We start from the raw sequence: 7,211 nt of genomic DNA on the forward strand, positions 1-7,211 counted from the left end.
CCTGATTAATACAGGCCCTGTTCTTCAGTCTGCTGTTTGCTGCCATCTGAGGCCAGCACGCCCACTGTGAGGATCAGTGTGCCATGTCCTCATAATGATCGGGCTGGGCACTGAGGCCGAGCCCCGCCCTGCTGCCCCTCAGATAAGGTGGGTGTGGTCTTTGCTCTGACAGGATGATGAAAGTTTGTTTGGTTGTTGGCGTCTGTGTGATGAAACAGCAGCGACCGTTTACCCTGAATCTGACTGAGGCTGATAGACACACACACACACACACACACACACACACACACACACACACACACACACACACATTCATTTCCACAGAATAAAAAAAAAAATCTGGAGAAATTTAAACTGAAGTTTGATGTTTGAGATCTCCACTAAAATGACGAATAGACTTCAACGTTTGGCTACCCAGCATGAGTTTATATGGCCGAGGTTATAGAGGAAAAAGATTTGTGTGACTTTACTCTGCACACTCGTGGGTTTCAAGAAGAACCAGCTGTAATAACATATTCATTACAATTCATATTCATTTGTAAATTATTAAATTGTATTAAGGGAAGGTAAGATTAAATAAGTGTGAACTTCATCCTACTCCTGCTCCAGCATGTAGACTGTGATATATAGAGATATTCATGACAATTTGGGGGGTTTTCTTACCTTGTGTACAATGAACTTTTTTGTTACTTTATTTATATTTAACATGTTCAAAATAAAACATTCAATCAACTAACCAGTCAATCACTCTTATAATAATTCTTACTGATAATTAAGAGGAATTTAAAAGATTTTGTGAAGATGACCAGTAGACTCCAAACACTGAAGCTCCCAAAAGCTGCAGTTCCTCTGCAGTCCAGCAGAGGCGCCAGCAGTGATTCAGTCCCCATAGACTCCCATGTTACACCTTTCCAGCAGAAATAAACATCTTTACAGCCTGATACAGAAACTGCTTTGGTCTCTGTAGCTAATTTCCCCCTTCATAACAGCTGAGCAGGGACAGAATGACTTCTGATTGCAACTGTTTAAATTGGATGAATACTTGAAGTTTGCCATCCATCCATCTGTAACCCTGTAGGAAATAGATAAATATTTAGAAATAAATAGGAGCAGTGATGAAAGTGTGAGAAAGTCTAGTAGTCCTATCTCCAAAGCTGACTAGGCCCAAAAGGTCAGTGAAAGCAGTGGCGAGGTTAACATAACAAGCCAGGAAAATCTCGAGATCACAGACTATTTCACGAGATATGCCCAAGCATTCCCAAGCAAAAACCAGAAGCCCTCGCGGTTGCCAGAGTCTTGGTGAAGAAGTACACTACGGTTTGCCAGCCTGGATTAATTCTGTCATGTATCATGTGGCAGCCAAGGAAAAGGAACCCAATGCAGGATACGCCAGGCAGAGGTAAAACTTAAACTCAGCTTTATTTGGGAGTGCTGAACAGGCAGGCAGAAATAATCCAAGGCAGATGGCATACAGCGAGAAACTAATACTGAGGACTGAAACAATGATGACTTAGACAATGACGTGAATACGGACTAGACAACAGGCAGAGAAAACACAGGGAACAAAGGCACAGACTAGACACTGAACACTGGGGAACACAAGGAACTAGAAATCAAAACATAATCAAACCCCGCAACAAAAAAACCCAGAAAAGATATGTGCAATACCAAAACAAAGCATAAACAAAAAACAATGGGTCAAAAGGACCCAGGACCACGACAAATTCTGATCAGGGACAAGCCTTTTAGTCGAGACTCGTTAAGAGAAATGCTCAACATACTTGGCATATGGAAGTTGCGGACTACTCTGGATCACCCTCAAGATTATCCTCAGCCAGAATGATTTAACAGGACCCTATTATCAATGCTAGGGACCCTTGTACATGCTTAGAACAGTACTAAATGTGATGCCACAGGATATTCCCTGTACTTCTTGATCTTTGGAAGAGAAGCTAGACTTCCAGTGGATGTGTGTTTTGGGACAAATCTCAATGAAGAGGGAGAACATTAGCATTCTTCCTATGTCACCAAACTGGCAGGTTCAGGACATTGGACAGGGATAATATTCTGCCCAAAGAAGACTTTGTGTGAATCCCAGAGAGCCCACAGGTCCTATAATTAGCTAGACCAAAGTCCACAGCGGTGGTGTCATTAGAATAGGAAAAGTTTTGTGTATTTATTTAATTTTCATAACCTGTAACCTCTGTGAAAGAACCAATCACAGCTCGGGTCAAAGGACAGGAAGTGAGTGATGATTAAGGATGTGGGGAACACACTGTAGAGAGAGAGAAAGTTTGAGAGAGAAGAGCGAAGAGCGAAGGAGATGTGGGAGTGAAACACAGACTTTTACAACAGCTTCTATCATCATTTCTGTGAAAGGGCTTCAGTGTTTGGAGTCTGCTGGTCATCTTCACAAATTCTTTTAAATTCCTCTTAATTATCAGTGGTGCTTGTGAGTTTGACTGGACAACTCAACGGAAGACTAAGTTTAGCTGAGTGAGTTGTTACTGTGGCCGGTGCTTTTGCCTGTGCCTTGCTAAAAAGCTTGCCGGACAGCGCTGTGTGTGAGGACTGTGCCTGCATTGTCTGCTGTGTGAATCCTCTCTCTATCCACATGAATCGCCTCTTCTCATCATCTTCTCCTGCCATCCTTGACTCTGTGTGTTTAGCACCATCAGGAAAGGTCCTGGTTTTTATTTTTTGCACTCAAGATGAAGCAGCCATTTGTTTTATGCTACAGCGTTCCAGAGCAGCATTCAGGCCTGCAATATGTTTATTTTTTTTTTGGCAGCATATTATTATGGACTATTGATTATATATATGTTGAATTGTTAACAGACCTGAAGGAACAAAATATTGGTTTATTTTCTAATTAAAGTGGGGAAATAATGATTTTAAACTTTACAGTGTCTGAGTGTGTGTGATGTTATAATGTACAAAGTCATACTGTGTAATTCAGGAACTCAAGGGTCAATAATCTGTTAAAGTTGGATAAGAACTCAGGGCCCATTTTTACAATAAGGTAATATGTGGGCTCCATCTTTTATATCCAGGGCTCAGGTTGCGAGGGCAGCAGCCTAAACAGAGAAACCCAGACCTACCTCTCCCCAGCCACCTCCCCCAACTCATTTGGCATTTCCAGGCAAGGCGAAAGATATAATCTCTCCAGCGTGTCCTGGATCTGTTCCCAAAACACTTCACCCAAGAGGCGCCCAGGAGGCATCCTATTCAGACACCTGAACCACCTTAACTGGCTCTTTTCAATGTGGAGGAGCAGCAGCTCTACTCTGTGCCCCTGCTGAATGGTCGCACTCCTCACCCTAGCTCTAAAGGAGAGGTCAGCCACCCTTCAGAGGAAGCTATTTTCTGCCGCTTGTATTCACTATCCCATTCTTTTGGTCACTATCCAAAGCTTGTGGGTAGGTACGTAGATTGACCAGTAACTCGACAGTTTCGCTTTTACACTCAGCTCCTTCTTTACCACAATAGACCAGTGGAGCACTCACATCACTGCAGACGCAGCCCTGATCCGTATGTCAATCTCCCGCTCCCTTCTCTTGTCACTGATGAACAAGACCTCGAGATACTTAAACTCTTCCACTTGGGGCAGCAACTCGTCCTTGACCCAGAGTGGGCACTGCACCCTTTTCCAGTTGAGGACCATGACCTCAGCTAATTCTCATGCTAGCTGTTTCACACTCGGCTGCGAACCTCTCCAGTGCGAGCTGGAGGCCACCACCTGATGAAGCCAACAGGACCGCATCATCCACAAAATGCAGAGATGAGATTCTGAGGCCACAAAGGCAGAAGCCTTCCACCACTTGGCTTCACCTAGAAATTCTATATATAAAATTATTAACTGAATTGGTGACAAAGAGCAGCCCTGGCAAAATCCAACACCCACAGGAAACTAGCATGGCTTTTTGTCAACAATGCAGCCCAAGCTCTTGCCGCAGTTATACAGGAACAGAATGTCCCATAACAATGAGCCAGACACCCAGTCCCGTCGCCAGATCTCAGTCTTAAGGGGGGCTTATGAAATCCAACAGGGGGGCACCACTATTATTAGCTTGATTAGTGATCTGGCTTGGGTGGGCGGGCCAGGGCGGGCCCAAGCGTATCAGTGGGCGGGCACAGCCCCCTAGGGCCCACCCATAGCGACGGGTGTGCAGACACCCCATGCTCCCGCAACACTCCCCATGGGATACACCCAAGGACGTGGTTGAATGCGTTCTCCAGGTCCACAAAGTGTATGTAGACTGGATGGACAAACTCCCAAACACATCTGAATATCCTGGAGATGATAAAGAGCTGGTCCAGCGTTCCGTGACAGGACAAAAACCACATTGTTCTTCATAAATCTGAGGTTGGACTAACAGACGAACTCTCCTTTCCAGCACCCTGTCATAGACCTCCGATGTGCAGGCAGTGAGCTGAAGGGATACAACGGTGTCCACCCCAGCTCGCTGCCTCTCACTGAGGGCAACTCCAGACTGGAACAGCCCCTCTGACATGAGGCCGACTATATCTAGCTGGTATCTCTCAGCCTCATGTACTAGCTCAGACTCCTTCTCCACTGAAAGGTGATGTTCCATGTCCCAATAGCCAGCCTCAATAGCCGGGGATTGGTCTGCCTGGACCTCTGCCCTTGGCTGCCGCCCAACAAACATTGCACCTGATCCCTACAATCCCTCCTGTGGGTGGTGGGCTTACAGGAGGGCTTGAAGTTTGCATCTTTTTTTTTCAAACCTGTCCAGTCTGGCAGCTTTAGCAAGCACAGTCATGGTCTCAATTTACTGCTGTTCGAAACACATTTGCTTTGCCAAGAGGAGCTCTATAAACTCTCAACAGGCTAGTTTCTGTAACTTGAAAAAAGCAACTGGACTTCTTTAAGTTTGTGAAGATGTTTCACGCACATTCACTCTCATTCACCTTATTTACTTTGTTTATACTCCACTCTGCATTTAATCATTAATTGATATTAATCTCTGGCTCTCTTCCACAGCATGTCTTTTCTCTCCCCTCAACCCAACCGGTTGCGGTAGATGACTGCCCCTCCCTGATCCTGGTTCTGCTGGAGGTTTCTTCCTGTTAAAAGGGAGTTTTTCCTTTCCACTGTCGCCAAGTGCTGCTCATAGGGGGTCGTTTTGACTGTTGGGTTTTCTCTGTATTATTGTAGGGTCTTTACCCACAATACAAAGTGCCTTGAGGCGACTGTTTGTTGTGATTTGGCGCTATATAAATAAAATTGAATTGAATTGAATTGAATTCACACTCCAGCGCTAGTGAGAGCAACTTGGGGTTCAGTATCTTGCCCAAGCCAAGCATACTTTGGCATGCAGCCCAGAGGAGCTGGGAATCAAACCACCAACTTTCTGATTAGTAGGTGACCTGCTCTACCAACCGAGCCACAGCCACCCTGAACACCCTAGCACCACATGTGTCAAGGTGTTAAAAAAGGCCTGGGTCATTACAGTCAGTGGTTTGGATGAAACCACTATAGCCGCGTTTCCATTAGTACCTACTCAGCACAGCTTAACTCGACTCTGCGTGGTTTGAAGGTATTTCCATTAGTACCTGGCACCAGGTACGTTTTTAGTACTCACTCAGCCAGGGTTCCAAGTGATCCAAGGCGATCCGAAAATGTGACACAGAAGAACAGCATGCCAATGCTTGGCCAGGGAGTGTCATCACTAGTTGAGTCATGAGAATGACTCCTTCACCAGAATCAAGCGTGCCATTTTTAAAACCCAACAGTGAGAAAATGTAGGCACACAAAGCACAGGTTGAATGCCCAGACCAACAGATTGCAGTGGTAGTTTTGAGAGCCATCTGAAACGTGCACACAGCATATATATTTTAACCCTATACTGCTGGGCCGTCGCCACTGAAGCACCTGTTACCTGCCCCTACAAGCCATGAACACCTGGTTAACACGGCTTATCAAAGGAACTTTGAATTACCGTAATTATGTGACCATTTGTCCTATCGGAAAAATTCAAACGGTTTCTGAAAGCTGAGAAACTGCACTTCACAACCAATGGAAGTACATGAACAGTGGCACTTTTGAAGTACATTGAGTCCATTGAGAAATGTTCAGTGGTATAGGATTAATACTTAACAATGATAACCTTCATCCATTAAAATGTTGTAATGGGGACTTATGCGTGATGATGATAGTAGCCCCTTAACTGGCAAGGGCCCGGTGACGGGCCGTTTGTAGTCCCTTTTATATGGCAGGCTAGACCCTCCCATTTTTATTGACACGTCATTCGGCCAATCATGTAACTGGCTGCACCAAATCACCTGACAAAGCTACGTGACGCCCTCTGAGTATTATTGGCTCTGGGAAACCCATTTCTTAACATTATTGGCCGAATGAGGTGTCAGTCAAAATGGGCGGGTCTAGCCTGCCATATAAATGCACTTCATTCGGCCCGCGGACCAGACGCAGCCGATTAATAGGCTATGAAATGGGTTTTTCAGAGCCAATAATAACCAGAAGGCGTTATGTAGTTTTTGTCAGGTGATTTTTTTGCTGCCAGTTAAGGGGTTAAACTGGCATTATCAATGTTAGCTTGCGTCTATCTCATCCATTGTTGTGTTGTGTTTTGAGCCGCATACAAATTATGTCAAGAAACTACTGCCCGCACTGCTTTATCGACTCCACCCATATCAAGTTGGCACTCAACTGCAGTGGAAACACAGCACGACCATGGCGAGACCTGCCGAGTCGAGTTGACCCGCTTTGAGTAGATACTAATGGAAACCCAGCATATGAGACTTCACCCCACTCTATTGATAGGTTTGTTTTTTTAGTCAATTTCTTTTTATGTCCAAACTTTTGACTGGTACTCTATGTATAGTGTTACAATGGCAGAACTGACAGGCGGGAAGGGGCAGATTAGCAAGAGGAGAGCAAAAAAGAAAAGATAGGGGTGGGGGGGGGGAGAAGGTAAAATAATGAAATAATTGCCAGAAAACAGTGTTTATTCCAACAAATTAAAACATCAATAAATGAAATATCAATTTACATATATCAGTTTTAATTTGTATCATTTTTGCTACATTTGTATTGCGCAGGAGCACTGCATAAGTCCGGTTGTGTACATCAGATTTTTCAGGGAAAAAGAAAACTCACGCTGATGTTGCAGAGGTCTCAAAGACTTGCATCAGGTATGATATGCTTACAGGCTTAGGGGCGTGGCCTC

This window comes from Archocentrus centrarchus, chromosome 17, assembly GCF_007364275.1.
Source record: "Archocentrus centrarchus isolate MPI-CPG fArcCen1 chromosome 17, fArcCen1, whole genome shotgun sequence".
Taxonomy (NCBI): domain Eukaryota; kingdom Metazoa; phylum Chordata; class Actinopteri; order Cichliformes; family Cichlidae; genus Archocentrus; species Archocentrus centrarchus.